Source organism: Cervus elaphus, chromosome 19, assembly GCF_910594005.1.
Source record: "Cervus elaphus chromosome 19, mCerEla1.1, whole genome shotgun sequence".
Classification (NCBI taxonomy): domain Eukaryota; kingdom Metazoa; phylum Chordata; class Mammalia; order Artiodactyla; family Cervidae; genus Cervus; species Cervus elaphus.
Window position 1 is genome coordinate 6,399,614 of NC_057833.1, and position 18,333 is coordinate 6,417,946.

Genomic DNA, 18,333 nt, shown 5'->3' on the forward strand with positions numbered 1-18,333 from the left:
TTTCTCTTTAAAGTAATAACTACAGGTTGGATGCATGAGACAAGTGCTCCGGCCTGGTGCACTGGGAAGGCCCAGAGGAATCGGGTGGAGAGGGAGGTGGGAGGGGGGATCGGGATGGGGAATACATGTAACTCCATGGCTGATTCATGTCAATGTATGACAAAACCCACTACAATATTGTAAAGTAATTATCCTCCAACTAATAAAAATAAATGAAAAAAAAATAAATAAAAGAAAAAAGAAAAAAAAAGTAATAACTAGAAAATTTTAAGTGATAAACTTGGCTTGTATTGTTTCTGTTGAACAATCCTAGTCTCGGAATAGTGAAAATGCTTTCTTTTATTGATGATATCCTATACTTCAAGAAAAGAAAAGATGCCCCCTCCTCCAGCATTTCCTTCCTGATGTAAAGGACTCTGTAGTTGCAAGTGACAGAAATCTAAGAATGCTTTGGCTCAGTAAATGAAGAGAGCAGAGACAACGGGGAGACATAGCTGGAGTCAGGGACTCTGATGCTGTCATCAGAGCTCAATCTTCTCGCTAGCCAGCCTCAGCAAAAGCATCAATTCTTCGGCACTCAGCTTTCTTTACAGTAGATGTGATTTAATTTGTAAACTTTCTGGGATGTTTTCTGATAAATAATTATACATCCAAAAATTAGAAGAAAAATTGTTGTCCAATTGTGTGTTCTCAAATTAGATGTGGAAATATCAGCATCATACTTATCAGGAAACTGGTGGATTAGAGGGAAAAGCCTTTGCCTGCAATGCAGGAGACCCGGGTTTGATCCTTGGGTCGGGAAGATGCCCTGGAGAAGGAAATGGCAACCCACTCCAGTATTCTTGCCTGGGAAATCCCATGGACCGAGGATCCTGGTAGGCTATAGTCCATGGGGTCACAGTCGGACACGACTGAGCAACTTCACTTCACTTTACCTGAGTATACAAATAATCCTCAGTCACTACTGAAGTTGATGTTCTCATTCCTTTTTTCAGATAAGGAACTGGAAGCTAAAGGTATTTGAGAATAATCAGACAGTGCTTTCCTCTTTGATTCTCTAGCTGCACAAACACGAAACAGAAAACATTATATGAATGCTTAAACATTGAGGCCATTTCAATAAGTTCAAAAAAAATCAGTGAATCAGAAGTACTTCTCTCGCCATTGAAATCTGCAGAAAGCAACTGAAATATTGCTACTTCTGTACTTTTAAAGTGACCATGAAAATATGTCTTAAGAAAAAAAAAATAGTGGCTAAAAGCATGGACACATTTATTTTACTCTAATTGAAATCTGTTTTCAGGGATATATGCACAGATGCTTTCTTACTTTTAAGTGGTAATTGCATACTAGCAAGAAAAAATGAAGGGAACTGAGAGATTGAGAGTCCTGATAATTGTGAATCAAATGGTGGAAAATATGAAAGCTGTGTAAGATTTCTCCAATCTACATGATTGTTGACATTTCTTTGGAAGAATACTTTGAATATTCTAAGTGCAAGCTATGAGAGTTACATTACTACCTTTATCAAAATATCCTTTCATGAGAAAGTTATGTCCAAATTTTACTTTTAAAATATATTTTCTTATACCAGATACATTATTCCTATCTTATTTTTAATGCAAAATGTGATGTAATATTGACTCATAAACTTCTAATACATATTTAAATATATCTTTCAAGTGTGTGCTACTTGGCATGTAGAAAGACCAAACATTTTATTGACCAACTCTAATGCTTGCGATAAGAGTTGCAATGAATTCTTGCAATGCCAGTAGCAATGAACTCCAGTAGCAATGAACTCCAGTAGCAATGAACACCGTTAAGGTCCAAACTGTGGTCTGAAAAACTCTGTCCTGCTAAAAGGAACCAAGTCCTTTAGAGAAATGACTAAGCTCAGACCTGTGGTAGGAAATGTACAAAATAAACCTGGGTCATCTCACTGTTCCAAAAAGCAAGCATATTATCAACGAATATTAGAGTCATCTCAAAAAGCTACAATAGCCAATTACTGGAGCATTAAAAAGGAAGAATGATGACAATACGTTGAAACAAGATAAATTCAACCCTACAAATCAATAAGAAGTTGACAGTTATCCAATAAAATGTCTACAATGAAAGAACACACAATTTACAAAACAGGAATTAAAAAGTGAGATACAAGCATCACAATAAGTTCAATCTACATAGTAATCAGAGAGTACAAATTAAAAATATTAAGACACCATTTTCTTGTCCATCAGATTGGCAAGTCTTTAAAAGTTTAAGTATATCAAATACTGGAAAAAGAGTCAAAAGCCAGGACAATGTTGGAAGTTCAAATGGATAAAGCTTTTCTTGACTGGGCAATTTGGCAGTGATGATTAATATTTCAAATGTATATACATTGCAATAATTCTACTTTCCCATATCTACCTTAAAGAAAGACTTGCACATACTTTGAAAGAGGCATTTATAATGCTGCTGACTGGCTACACTATTTTCAGTTGTGAAGAATTTACACAAATTCTATCAACCGGGGGGTTAGATATTTGTGAACCGGTTCAAAAGAATAACTTAAAGAATTTTCCAGCTGTAACAATAATAACAGCTGATTGCACAGTCGTGTCCGACTTTCTGCAGTCCCATGGACTGTAGCCTGCCCAGCGCCTCGGTCCAGGGGATTCTCCAGGCAAGAGTCCTGGCGTGGCTTGCCATTCCCTTCTCCAGGGCATCTTCCCAACCCATGGGTCAAACCTGAGTCTCCTGCACTGCAGACAGATTCTCTACCAACCGAGCCACTAGGGAAGCCCTATTTTCAAGTTGCATTTTTTATAACTCTGTTTATTTGTGTGTGTATCTTTGGCCGTGCTGTGTCTTCATTGCTGTGTGGGCTTGTCTCTAGTTGTGGTGAGCAGGGGCTACTCTCTAGCTGCGGTGTGGGCTTCTCATCGCAGTGACTTCTCTTGTTGCAGAGCAAGGGCTCTAGGTCGTGTGGACTTCAGTAGTTGCAGCGCGTGGGCTCAGCGGTTGTGGCTCCAGGGCTCCGGAGCACAGGCTCAATAGTTTTGGTGCATGGGCTTAGTTGCTCAGCAGCATATGGCATCTTCTTGGGTCAGGGATCGAACTCGTGTCTCCTACATTGGCAGGTGGATCCTTTACCACTGAGCCACTAGGGAAGCCCCAAGTTATATTTTTAAGTTAAAAAACGTCACAGTGAAAAACATAAGTATTATGCTGCTGCTGCTGCTGAGTCGCTTCAGTCGTGTCCGACTCTGTGCGACCCCATAGACGGCAGCCCACCAGGTTCCCCCGTCCCTGGGATTCTCCAGGCAAGAACACTGGAGTGGGGTGCCATTTCCTTCTCCAACGCATGAAAGTGAAAAGTGAAAGCGAAGTCTCTCAGTCGTGTCCGACTTTTCGCAACCCCATGGACTGCAGGCTACCAGGCTCCTCTGCCCATGGGATTTTCCAGGCAAGAGTACTGGAGTGGGGTGCCATTGCCTTCTCCAAAGTATGATGTTATGGCCATTTAAAAACCCACAAAATTATTTAATTCTGTATGTGATATATATATAATATATACATATATAATGATACAGGAAGTAGATCTGCAAAGATATGTATCATATTGATTACCTCTGGGGAGAAGAATCATGTTAGAGGGAAATAGAATAGTCTTTTGATTTACCTGTATTTTTTATACTATAAACATTGTTAAGAATTTAAGTAATCTTTATTTCATAATTTTTTTAATGTTAAGAAAATCACCTTTCAATAACTTTCTAAGGAGGTCATTTAAGGCCCCACTCTATGGGTGAGGAAAGACAGCTCAGAAATAATGTCTGGCATGCCCCAAGTTAAACAATAGAGGTGAAAATTAATTCAGGCTGATCTGACTGCCTCCAGGCAAAATCGTTTCCTCAAGATCACAAGTAAAAATGATCTTGTATTTTGCGCTGGTCAAAACTTCTTTAGGGAGATACCTAGGTTGGAGACAGGTTTGGGAGCAATACATATTTGCCTACTGAAACCATGTATGTATATTGAGGAAATTGTGGGTAAAAATCTGGGCAGGCCCAGGACAGAATCCTGAGAAATTCCAACCTTTAGTGGATGAACGCAGTTAAAGGAACCCTATAAGAAAATCAAAGAAGCAATTGCTACATAATCAGGAGAAGGTGAAGTAAAGAACTCAAGCAGAAAGAACACTTCTAGGAGGAGGAAGTGGTCAACAGTGGCACATGTTGCAAAGAGGTCAAATACCAGGGCTTTGAGTTGTCATTTGGATTTGGTATCAAAATCATTCTATGACTTTGTCAAGAGTCTTGATACATAGCAGAGACAGAAATCAGAATGCAGAGGCATGACAAATAAGGAAGATAGGAAGATTTAACAGTATGGCAGTTCCTCAAAAATTAAAAAAAAAGAAAAGCACATAATCCAGCAACCTAACTTCTAGGTATATAAGAATCCATCTGCCAAAGCAGGGGACATCAGAGACTCAAGTTCGATCTATGGGTCGGGAAGTTCCCCTAGAGTAGGAAATGAAAACAGTCTCAAGTATTCTTGCCTGGAAAATCCCATGTACAGAGGACCTTGGTGGGCTACTGTACATGGGGTGGCAAAGAGTCAGACACTATTGAGCATGCACACACATACATATACACAAAAGAATTGAAAGTAGAGACAGATATTGGTATGTTCATGTTCATAGCAGCATTATTCACAACAGTCAAGAGGTGAAAGGAACCCAAATATCCATTAGAGAAGGACTGGATAAACAAAATATAGTATAGACAAATAATGGAATATTGGTGGTAGTGGTTTAGTCGGTAAGTCATGTCCAACTCATGACCCCGTGGACTATAGCCTGCCAAGCTCCTCTGTCCATGGGATTTCCCAGGCAAGAATACTGGAGTGTGTTGCCATTTCCTTCTTCAGGGGATTCTTCCCAACCCAGGGATCGAGCCCATGTCTGTCTCCTGCATTGATCAGAGGACTCCTTACCACTAGGGCCAGCTGGGAAGCCTGATGATTGTACAACAATGTGCAAACAATACCTCTGGGATATATGCTTTTAAAAATGCCAAAAATAGGACTTCCCTGGGGACAGTGGATAAGAATCTGTCTGCCAGTGCAGGGGACATGGGTTCCAACCCTGGTCCAGGAAGATTTCACATGCTGTGGAGCAACCAAGCTCATGAACCACAACTTCTTAGCCCACGTGCTGCAACTACTGAAGCCTATGAGCCCTAGAGCCCATGCTCTGCAATAAGAAAAGTCACCGCAATGAGAAGCCCCTAGACTGCAGCTAGAGAGTAGCCCCAACTGTCTATAACTAGGGAACGCCTGCACAAAGCAACAAAGACCCAGTGCAGCCAAAATTAAATAATTTTCTAAAAAATTTTAAACAATTGAAAGAAGTCAATGGTGACAACTTTTTCAAAAAGAAAAATAATAGGGCAGTAAAGTCAGAGGAGATTTTTTGAGATGGAGGAACCTTGAACATATTCACCAGCCTGGAAAGGATTTTTAGAGAAATAGTGATATACATCTACCACCCAGGTAAAAGGGACAAAATATTGAGCTAGCACATTAAAATCATCTGGAGATATTGAGCGCTGTGCTTCCAGGAGTGAACCTGGGTCTTTGAGCAACAGATGGGCTTAATGTTTTATAATAACACTCACATACAGTAATATTTAAATTCTCTCAAAACCCATAGTATCTAAGCAATGTTAACCACATCAATAATAACTTTTCTTCAAAGTTTTTCTATAAGTATCTCGCTTTTTTAATCAAATTTCATATTGGTGACTCTATGGTGGAGTTTTTATTTGGTTTGATTTCAGTATGGCGGGGGTGAGGGAGGGAGCTTTCTTAGTGTTGTTTATTCACTTATTTTCACTTACTGCAAATTGACATTAAGGATGACTTTAGGTGAAATGGAAAATGTTTCCATTTTTAATCATCCCCTAATTACTTTTTATTGCCTCTTTGAAAATAAGGTTAAGTAAAGCAGCGTGTGATACCCTGAGAGCATGGTAGTTTCTAAAGTTCAGAAAGCAGTTCTTGCAATGTGTGGAGGTTTGCATAATTACTTAATTATTCTTGCAATCCACCCCCTATCTCTTCCCCAACCAGCAAAGGAGGGTGGGAAGGACCGCCACATAAAAATTGCAGCTCCCCATTTGCTTCTATGACCCAGGAACCTGGGAGAAGTACACACACGAGTATTTCCTTTTATTTGAAGTTAGCAATAGTACGGGTGTTGCTCAACTGTCTTTATGTCCTCTGTCAAATATTGTTCCTACAGTCCCATAGATCCTTTTAATTAATGCCCCATCTTCTGAGAAAATTAACCAGTGAAATGCTCAGCATTGCAGAATCTGCACCTGTTTTTTATTCTTGTGGCTGAAGTTGAGAGAGACCATAGCTCATGAATAAGGAGCAGTTTCAGTTTTGCAATGCTTTATCTATATGAAACAGGCAACTATTCATGGGAAAGGAAGTTTAAGACTTTTAGGTAAAAAAACCACTATTCAGATTCCAGGAAAATGCCCGTTTACTGAAGTTTTTTCTTTTTACAAAATGTCTGTAGTCAGGTTAGCATTTAGGTCATACTCCAAAGACTTTACATTAATTAGCCTTATGAAAAAGCAAGTTTATTCCTCATCTATCAGCCTGACAGTTTCTTCCACATAGAGCAATATTTTCTGTTTTTCTATGATTATCATTTAACCACAGAGGAGATGTTTCCTCATGTAAATGAACATTACTTAAGTATAGATTTCTATAACTTTTCTAAAATTTGCTTACACGTATAACTATATACATTAATTTTGTATGTGTACACACAAGTTATAGGCTGTTACCATGATTTCAAGTGTAAGCTTTGTGAATAATTTTCTGTTCTCTGTAGAATTTATAAAGCATAATGACTGTGGTGTTTCACACTTCCTCTTTCAGTAGACTATCGCTTTGCAGAGGGGGAGAAAAAAAAAAACGTGTCTAGAGAGGAGAGCAGAGCAGAGAACAGAGTTCTTTGAGGTGCTGTTAGCTTAATTCAATTCTGTAAGCAGCCCAACAAGCAACTGTGAATAAGACATAGAGGTAAGAAGAAAGTATTACTTATTATTTTTCATTTTATTTGGGTTGTTACTTATAGAACAACAATTTAAATACTGGCCAGATTACAAAGTAAGTTGAATTAAACCAGGTATCTCTCTCAAGTAAGTAGTCAATATTTCAAATGAAAATGCTTAGTAAATTTACAATGTCTCCACTTCATACAATCTTTAAAAAGCTGGAAATTTTAAAAGTTCTCATTGACCGTTAAATTATTTTAACTGTAAGTTTGTACACAACTTACGCTAAAAGAATTTTTATATTAATGACAAATTTTGAGAACTTTTTTCTTCCCCAGCTCCGGTAAATTCTTAACATTTTAAAATTCTCCTACATATATTGGTTTGTTAATTTTGTATATTATTAGTTGAACATTTTCTGGGGAAAAGATATCTTGCATTTGTTTACTCACTGTGAAAATGTATTATTTTAAAAGGACATTTCAGGGTTATTTTTCATATCATCACATTACAGTGATATTTAAATACTTTAGAAAAGCAATTTGTAGTGTATATGATATGATCTAAAAAAACTAATTCATGTTTGTCTTAAGATCAGTTTACAGTTTAATGCTTAACAACAGAGCAAGAACTAAAACAAAGACCATTTGGATTTGTAATTGGAGATCAAACTAAGCTGAAACTGATCTCACTAGGAAATTCTAAAGTAATCTAAATACAATGTAATTTTTTTCCAATTGTTTGTCCCAGTTAGAGTAATGTTTACACATATTAACATGAATTAATTGTTTTTAATACAATTGTATTCTTTATACAACAATTTTTAAATCTTCCTTTTAAAAGCAGTTGGTTTCTATGTACTTTGGCCAAAATCATTACAATTTATCTCAATACATCTTTAAAAAGAAAAATGCACTTATACACACACATATATATATATATTCAAATAATAATGCAAACGCTTACTTGACTTGGTTTGCTTTTTCAGTTAAAATAATTGCATGGCTTCCAAAAGAGAAAGTCTACATTGTTCAATCAATTAATGGATTTAATTTTTACTATTTTGGTAAACAGTACTGTCATACTGGTTCTACTACATTACCTGGAAAAAAGCTTTTTTAAAAAAACTATTTTCAACTATTTTCATGTAACAAGAGTGGCTGTCTTTTGATTATTAGGAGGAAAAAAAAAGAAGCAAAAACAGATCGATAGTGTTATAAACTCAGGAAGTAAACTGTTGACTAAAGTTTGCCGTTCTTCACTAATTAACATTTTAAAATTAAGCTGACAGTTGTGAGAAAACCATTAAAATTATGCACCTTCATCTTTATGTGTCACACATCAATTAAATACAGCTACTTCCATAGAACTTCATTATGTTATTTGCAACAATATCATTTTTAATGTCTTTCTCTATTCAAAACAAATGATGGAAATATTTTTAAATGTCCAGAATTGTAAGTATGAGATATTTTGACATCATGAATTATTAAGTTCTGTGTGTATGCTATACATAGTGTGGTGTTACACTGAATAACTGATGACAACAAACAGAAAACATAATCCAAGGAAATTAGACTCTAAATTGATCACTGCTGTAATTCAGAACGCAAATGAAGGCTAAATAAATAGAGAAAATGCTATCTTGCTAGCAAGACAGATGTGTTGATGTTGTTGTTGTTGTTGAGAATTATTAAAGTCTCTGAACAAACAGCCTAGTCCTAGATTATGGAAAATAAGCTTAGAATATTTTCTGCCTTTGAGAAAATTATACCTACAGAAAAAAAAATAGTGCCTCTCTGGCTGTGTTTGCATAAGTCATGCAAGTAGTTGAAGGGGATATTCTTGGCATTGTTAGGAAAACAGCTGAATGCATTACACAGGCTTTTTTTGTCATTAACTTTTAAAAAATATTTATGTATTTGTTTATTTAGATTGCGCTGGGTCTTAGTTTCAGCACATGGGATCTTTTTCTTTAGTTGCGGCATGTGGGATCTAATTCTCTGACCAGGGATTGAACCCAGGGTCGCCTGCATTGGGAACATGGAGTCCCAGCCATTGGAGCACCAGGGAATTTCCACGACATAGACTTTTTAGTTCACACACTATCATTGCATAAAACATTCAGACTTTGCCCCCACATCCAAAGGCACAAAGAATTGGACATGACTTGGCAACCGACCATTGAACAACCACATCCAAAATTTTAAAGTGAAAGTAGATATCATACTGTGAATAATTCATTGCTGGGAAACATAAATTTTGACATTTGAACTATAGACACATATTTTACTATGTTTCATTAGAATTATATTCATGTGACATACTATCTAAGGCATCAGTTTTCACTGAGTCTAATAAAAGTTAAAGCTGAATGTCTGCTGTGTGGCATTGTGAAATTTTATATCTGTCTTAACAAGACACAGTTGACTATGTGACCTGTGGGTGATATTGCTGAGGACCTGTCAGCCGACTGAGACTCAGGGTTGACCCAGCTAATCTCATAACTCCCTGGCTATATCTCTCTTTCACGGTATGAACTTCCCAAAACTGCCCACCTATAGAAGAGAACGACTTGCTAACAGAAGACGCTGTCCCACCCTGACCAATATATCATCTTTCATATAAAAATTTTACTTTGAAACAACATTATCTGTTTCTGATATAGATAACTGGATTTCCAAAAGGACAGAAATATTTCTTTGTTGTTTGTTTTGCTTTCCCTTCTTTGGGCCATTTCCCCATTTGCAAAAAAAAAGAAAAATAGACACAAGAAAGTTTGTTGCCTGAAAGAGATTATGGTTTAAGTGCAAACTAAAAAGATGGCATATTTTAAATTCAGAAACAAAAATTCTCTAAATCTAGGTATTATGAGTCAGCCTTTTAAAAGCAAATTTGTATCCACCTACATCTGTTGTTCTTCTATTTATTTTTAAGATATATGATTTCCAGATAAGCATCACACGTAGTATATTCATATTTATTTTGTTAATAAAACTGTGTGCTAAATAAGTTGGAAAATTCTTGATTTCCCAAAAATATGCACTGTGGTAATCAGTATACGCTGTCTGTGAGATAGAATGTGTATCTCAGTTCCATACAAGAAATCATATATCTGCAAATATAAAGAATAAGGGCAAGTCCTTTCATATTTCTGAATACTCCCACTTAAAACAATATATTAAATGCAGTTGACTGTACACATCTGTACTGCAGTGTAGAAAATAAAGACACCACTAATTTATTGTAAGGCAACTATTATGTCAATAAATTTTTTTAAAACACTGCTAATTTTTAAAATTTTTTAAATGCAAATTATTTGTTGTTTGAGCATTATTGTTGTATTTCCAACACTTACCTGACATCATTGATAATTTTTATTATTTTACATGAACTAAAATCAGGCAGTTATATTTGATGTTTTCCAAATTGCTTCCAGTTTTATTTTTTCATTATTCTATGCATATACATGAAATAATTTTTAATGTTTCAGTATTATTGAGGAAAATGCTAAATTTGTATTTTAAAACCCAAATTTAAAGAAAAATATTTGACTTTACAGATATTTCATTGTAAGCTTTTAGTTTTTTATGTATGTAGTTGTTACCACATTCTCAGACTTCTTTTCGATATAAGTAGTAATATGATCTTCAGAAACATCACCAGTTTGTTCTGATTCTGAAAAAAAAAGTAGAATTTTTCTTTAAGTATACCTTAGTTAAATTTAGTTTCACTTTTCATAAGAAAAAATTTAAGCAGATGCATTTATTCTTTTCCTGTGCTAGTGAACAAATCTGAATTAGAGAAGAGATAAAAACATTCTCAGTGCAATTAGGCGGCTTTCTCAGTAAGATAAAATCACATATCTGATGGCAATGGACTTTTCCAAATGCTCACTAGATACACCTGTTATACTTCATTTACTTAAAATGTATTTATTTAGAAATAATTTCAAGCTCAAAAAATGTTATAAAAATAAAAGCAGTATACTGAACTCTCTTATTCCCTTACCCAGGTTTGCTTAATCTTAATATTTTACCCCATTTGATTATAATCTGTTCTCGTTCTTTCCATCTTTCTATGTCTATTTTTTTCTTTCTGAACCACTTGAGGGCAAGTGACAAACAGCATGGCCCGTTACTGCACTGTGTAATGACTAAAAATAGTTTCTTAGTTAGGAGTTACGTATAATTATCTGCTTCACAAATTTACATGGATACAATATTTTAATCTCATATTTGTCCATATTCCAATTTTACTGCTTATCTAATAATACCTTTTATGATATTTCTCCTTCCAGCAAAGAATTCAGTCTAATGTCACCTATCACATTTAGTTGTAGTATCTCTTTAGCCTTCCTTAATTTGGAGCATTTCAACAACATTTCTTTGTATGGAATTGCAAATTTTAAAGAATACAGTTTATGCGCATACTGTTTTTTCTTTTCAACAGAGAGTTCCTCATTTTATACATTTGACATTTTTTTCGTGACTACCTTGTGGTCATGCATTTTTTGCTAGAATACGGCGCCTACAGGTGCAATCAGCGTCTAGAGGCATGTGGCGCTCCTCTGTGCCACAAAGAGGGTGTTCATTTGGGCTGTCTGATCGAGGTGTTGCCTAATTTCTCCATTTCATAAGGACGGCTCCGCGTGTGGGTTTAGCATTAGCCAGTGCTGTCCGATGCAATCTGTACTAAAATGGTTTCCAAATGGTGATTTTTCAACTCAGCACTTCCTGAACATTTGCATCGGTCTTGCACATTCTACTGTAAGCAAAAGACCTCTCTTTTCTCCCACTTATTTGATTATTAATTTATGTTTATCTCTCACTGGTGTGAACTCATGGATTTCTGTACTTTCAATGGCTATAATTCATTGCTGCCTTAATAATTTTGTGGCTCAAATGGTCCACATTTAGCCAATGGAGCCCTCTCTTTCTGATTTCTGATGCCTTGCGACATGCCCTCATTCGAGTAAGTATTCTCTTACTCTTTTGTATAAGATGTTCTAGGTTGATCTAGTACCCATCCTGTATCACCCCTGAAATCATTCACTTCTCATTTCCTTTAGTGGGGAATAGTGTTAGAAGCTAAGATTTGGACGTTTCGTATACTCACTGCCACTGCAATATCTTTGTTTCTTGACTCTTTCTGGAGAAATATATTATTGCATATACTTACGTAGAGACATAAACACACAAATATGCATCCACAAGCCATAGGCATTCATGAATAAAAACATTTGTATAGACACACCTCTGTTTTAGACATCATGAGTTCATCTGATAGCTCTAACTCTAACCTGTTCCTAGAGGGCTCTTTCTTGCCCTCCACAATTCCATATTTTTGTGCTCCTTCTTCTGCAATGTGAGCCCCAGATCCTAACAATATCAATATGCTTACTCATTTGCTCAATTCTATGATACATCTAAAATAATCTTTAAATTGCTTTACCCAAATCACTACTACAATCAGCAGACCTGCTGAAATAGAGGGCAGAGTTTGTGTGCACGTCTCTCCCCCACACTCATACCCCACCAAATACTGTAGTTGTAAATTATTAGATGAACACATTTTCCTTCCTTCCTCTCTCATTCCATTCCTCACTTTCTCTTCTTTTTTCTTTCTATTCAGGTTATCATAATATTTATTTAAAATACAATTAGATTATTTGTTTCAATTTGTTTCTGGCTTTAGGATTTTTCTCCTTTGCATTATTATTGCTTTAGTGTTTTTTTTCTTAGTTTATTTAATCTTTTTTAAGTCATGAAGAGGAATTGCTATTTGCTTGGGGCCAATTCTATTAAACAAACCTGATACAACCTAACTGAAATTTTATGACACAATTCAGAAATATTTGTTTGAGTTATTAGTTGAACTTTTCATTTATATTTCAATTTTATGCAGTCTACATTTGGTCTAAATTCAGTTACTTTCTTGGGTATTCCAAAAAATGATCATTTCAAATGAGAAAGGAGATAGATATCTGTGGTACTTGGCCAACTTTATGTTTTTATCATTCCAGAGATTTTTTAAAAGTTAATTGTGCAAATATCATCACATTTACAATAAATAATTAGATAAGGAAAGTAAGATAAGAAGTAACCATGAATTTGTATAGTCCATAAGCACTGGAAAAAATTCTCAGCCTTCCATATAAGTTATTCTATAATGTTCCTGCTCCCAGGCCTCCCCCATATTCTACTCCAGTGCTTATAACTATGAATACATCCTAATATTTGTGGTGACAAGAGAAAGTGGATCGATGTCAAAAGATTCACTTTCAATTTCAATTGTCGCTTACTGACTGTGGATCTTATATAAGTTACTTGTCTTCCCTCTCCAGGAACCTAACCCATACAGTTCAATTTTTAAAAATCCATACCTCCTTAACATCTGCCAACTTCTGGATTCATAGCTCAAAGTTATTATTAAAGCTCTTCATTCAGATGTTAACAGACATGTCAAAGTCAACATGTCCAAAAAGAAAAAAAATTCTACTTATCCCCTACTTTTCATTTCTCCATCCCCAATCTTCTTTGCTCAGTAAATGTCACCATCTTATACTTAGTCACATAGGTCAAAGGCATTACTTTTTCTCTTTGCTTCATTTACACCCTAATTATGAGCAGTCTATTAAATATATTTTTCCAAAATAAATCAAAACACTGATCAGGCTCACCCCTTCTGCCATCTTGAGTATCATGTGAGACGCTGTCTCTGTACTTGTTGTATCCTCCTAAGACATTTCTCTTTTTCTACTCATTCATCCCAGTGCCAGCATGTCTCTTTAAAACATAAATCAAATCATATAACTTGCTGCTTGAAATTCTTCCGTGGCTTCCTATTTTAAGTATGATAAAATTGAAATTCTTCATTTCTTGTCCTCTACCTACATCTTCGCCCTCAAATCCGCTCTGTCTTCCCTTCATTCACTATGTTCTGACTCCACACATTATTTTGCTCCTAGGGTATCTTAATTTTGCACATACTTTTCCTTCTCTTTTCTTAGCAAGCTCTTCCCACACATATTATTATGACACAAGCATTCTTTATTCAGATCTCTGCTCAAATGTTCCTCCAAAAAGATGTCTTCCATAACCAACTACATATTTTATTGTAGAGTTCCTACTCCAGTCATTCTCTGTCTTTTAATATCATTTACATTTTGTTCACTTTTTGATAAAAATGTTATTGGAGTAGAGTCGCCCCTCAGGGCTGCAGTCTGTTCCACTGTACAGCAAAGTGAATCAGCCATATGCACACACATACCCCTCATTTCCAGATTTCCTTCCCGTCTGGGTCACCCCAGGGCGCGGAGCAGAGCTCCCTGCGCTACACGGCAGGTTCTCATTAGCTACTTGTTTTACACACACGTGCTCACGCGCGCTCAGCTCCTAAGTCATGTCCAACTCTGTGCGACCCCATGGACTGTAGCCCGCCAGGCTCCTCTGCTCACAGGATTTCCCAGGCGAGAGTAATGGAATGGGTTGCCCTTTCCTTCTCCAGGGGTTCTTCCTGACTCAAGGATCAAACCTGTGTCTCCTGCATTAGCAGGCAGATTCTTTATCACTAAGCCACCAAGGAAGCCCTGTTTTATACGTAGCAGTCTATGTGTGTGTGTGTGTGTGTGTGTGTGTGTGTTTGTGTGTATTATATATGCATACTTATGTGTGTGTATCCCAATATTTAATACCAAATAAAATTTTAGTCTTTTTTTTTTTACTCAATTATTTACTGTCCATCCCCCCATTAGAATATAAGTTCCAAGAGGGCAGGGATTTGGTCTGTTTTGTTCTTGTTATATCCACAGGATCTCAAACACTGCCTGGAATATAGTATGTGCTAAAATAAATTATTAAGCAAAATGTTTCAACATGTCTAAGCCTCATGTACAAATAAAACAGGCCTAATGAAAAGAACAGCTATCTCCCAAGATGGTCTGGAGAAGGCCATGGTTACGGCAGGACTCTGAACTGTCACGCAGTTGTCAGGTGGGGATACTTCTGTTAGCATGGAGGGAAAGGAACTGAAACCAGAAAGTGGTCCCTGGAGACAACAAATGGACCAAGAGGTTCTCTTTTTCGGTGTGTGCCGGCGTTTTTCCACTGAGCTAAAAAGAGATGAGTTCCCCGTGGCCGCCACTAGCCTCTTAGAATATGGAGGGGCAATTTCTGTGCATCGCTGCCCCACTGCGTCTACACTTTTTCTCTCCCTGCCCTCAACACCAAGAAAAACACCTGCCCATTCTTCTTTGGGCTTCCCAGGTGGCGCTAGCAGTAAAGACCCCGCCTACCAATGCAGAAGACATGAGGGATGTGGGTTCGATCCCTGGGTCCGGAAGATCCCTGCAGAAGGAACCCACTCCAGTATTCTTGCTTGGGAAGTCCCATGGAGAGAAGATCCTGGTGGGCTACAGTCCATAGCGTGACAAAGAGTTGCACGTGACTAAAGCAGCTTAGCATGCATGTTCATCTCTGCAGTCAGGGTTCATTGCTTTCTTCAAGCCAGATATAGAGCAGTCTCCTTCCAGAATCCTTTCCTGACAAACCACCTTCATGGCTATACATATAGTTCACACATTGTTTTGCAAATGTTTTCTGGATCTATTTTTGGTGTTGAAGTGGATTATAAAGCTGCTCTAGGAAAATTGTTTTTGGCTTTTGTTTGGTTTGGGTTTTGGTCTGTGCAAAATGTCAAGATTAAAGTTATAAACATACAACTTGGTTCTTGAGACTTTTAGGCCCCAAGAATAGTGGTGGTGATGATGATTATAATAGCTTTATTATACTCTTGGCATCAGTTTTTAGTACCATTGCATGTGACATGGTATGTCACTTTTTAGTACTATTTTTTAGTACGATTTAAAAATATTATTGTATGTCAAAGGCTTCCCACGAGTAATTTAATACCTCACCAATCCTGTGAAATATGTACTATTTTACAGATTTAAGAGAAAAAGGGAGAGAGGTTCAGAGAGAGGCAACTTGATAATGGTAACGTAACTGATCTTGGTGTGTTTTTCTCTAAGATGGATCTTTATCATCGTATTATATTGCTTCCAGTATATATTTATTGAGAAACAAGATAGGCAAAGCTGTGGTTTAGATACTATTAGAAATTTATAGGTTTACATGATACAACCCCTGCCTCAGAAATCTTACCATCTAGTAGAAGAAATATTAAAAGAAACAGATTTTGAGACACAATATGAAAAATATAAGGTATTACCCAAGAAGTCAAAATAATTGAAAGCTATACTTCTGGGTGAAGTGATGGCACAAGGCTTAGTAAAAGAAGCAATTTTAAAATTGAACCATCAACATTTTATTACATGAAAAAGATAAATTTGGAGGAAATTTCAAAGAACTAAAATTTTAAAATTTCAAAGAACTAAAAATATTAATATTTTATGAATTATGATTTATAAAAATGAATTTAATATTGTCCCCTTTTTCCCATTTTATGGGCCTCACCACAGGAGGTATTTGGTGTCCCTGACTTTGTGGTTCTTCTCAGAAAGTGGGTTATGTGAGGAGAAGAGTTTAATTCTTGGGAGAAGACTGTTTTCATTTTGAAGTGTGTTTATTCACGTGTTCATACATCGAGCATCATGCTTTGAGCACTGTTCTAGATGCTGAGGGAACAGTGATGGACAAGACCAAGTTTCCCCCCTCAAGGAGCTGAACTTATAATCTAGTGGGGAAAGACAATGTGTACACCAGTAGCCAAGTAAATTTTTTAAAAGGGAATTTCAGATAATGATAGCAGCATGAAGAAAATTCAGCAAAGCAGGACAAAAAGACAGCTGGCCTCCTGAGGTGGCCTCTCTGAAAGCGTAATACTTAAGCTAAGTCTTGAATGCTGAGAAGACCAAGGCACCAGGGACTCTGGGAAGAGTGACCTGGGAAGATTGAGGGGCAAGTGCAGAGACAGGAATGAGCTCAGCATATCTAAGAAGCAGAAAGGAGGAGTCTGGTCCTTTGAGGGAAATGGGGCATAAAGCTAAGGAGGTGAGGTTGACAAAGGGCCAGGTCACCTATGTTAGAAGTCAAGGAAAAGAGTTGTCCAAAGTGGGCAAATATTTGCAAGGATGTGTGCACGTGTGGATGGGGTGGAGGAATACAATGAATGATTCATTCATTATCTGTGTTTAACACAGGCCAGGGAGTAAACTGTTGTTTGAAGAGAAGCAGGAATTGCTACACAGGTCAAAAGTTTTTTAGGAGATAAATTATTATATTTAGATAAATTTAAGATAAGCTCAGTTTTACCTTCAGAGGTTAACTACATTTTCTTGCCTTTTCATTTCCATAATAGGTGTGAGTCTGATAAAAGTGAAAAGGTCTCAAATATTATTTAAATTTATCAACTTGAGATTTTTCAGTGAAATTGCTGTGGATTAATTAACCCCAATCATGGCCACTGAAAATAAATTCACTGATGTCTGGTAATGGGGTCATAAGGCACTTCATTTCTGCATTGATATGAAGCAGAAAAGACAAGAGAAAAGGCTACATTAGAGTCTCTAGAGACAACAGATGTTCCTTTGTTTATTCTTCCTAAATCTCAATGTCAATGATCATAGGGACCCTTGGGATATCAACCTGTTCCTCTTATAAGTAGCAGTAACTTATACACTGCATTTTCCATGGTAATTATGAATTCCCTCTGATTTATTTTTCTCATCTCAAGAGCTCTAAATGACCCAATTATTACTGACACTTATTATTACTATTATTATTATTATTAAAAACTTTTTGAGGGAGTTTGGAAGTGGGGTATGATTTGGGAAGGGAATATAAGCTAATTTACTGAGAAAGAGATATTCTTTTTTTTAAAAAAATGGAGTAAGCAGACTCAATATCTAAGAGCAAATGTCCTCCCCCTAACACTTAAAAAGTGAATTGCAACTAGTATGGCTGTTTCTATGTCTGATATGGGTTAAGAGCCTAAAAAGAAAAAAAAAAAAAATCTACTGTGACCTTGGTCTGAGTATGTGCTAGAAGACTGGCCTTGGGTGGTGTGGAGAGGAGCACAATGATAATTTCCCCAAGGCAGGCAGACATGATATTGTAGGAGTCAGAAGCTAACTTTTACATGCTCCTGACAGTATCTAAGTAGAAAATCATCATGCTACTGGGATTGGGAATTGTGGAGGGTGCAAATGACTTACGTGCTACTAAGCAATGCATTCCATCCTATCACGTACATTTGTGGGCATGATGACTCACCATGCTGTTGGATTAATGCAAAGTGTGAG

At 36.6% G+C, this 18,333-nt stretch overlaps 1 protein-coding gene across 2 annotated transcripts in view; it reads left to right on the top strand.

The window, feature by feature from the left end:
* The first annotated feature begins 7,003 nt into the window (after nucleotides 1–7,003).
* MBNL1 (muscleblind like splicing regulator 1) overlaps nucleotides 7,004–18,333 on the top strand; it is a 210,027-nt gene continuing 198,697 nt past the window's right edge. The window contains exon 1 of one of the 2 annotated variants that reach the window (XM_043873707.1): nucleotides 7,004–7,095. The gene's annotated coding sequence lies outside the window, so the exon portion shown is untranslated. The remainder of the gene's footprint in view (nucleotides 7,096–18,333) is intronic. The other variant, XM_043873734.1, reaches the window with a different exon arrangement.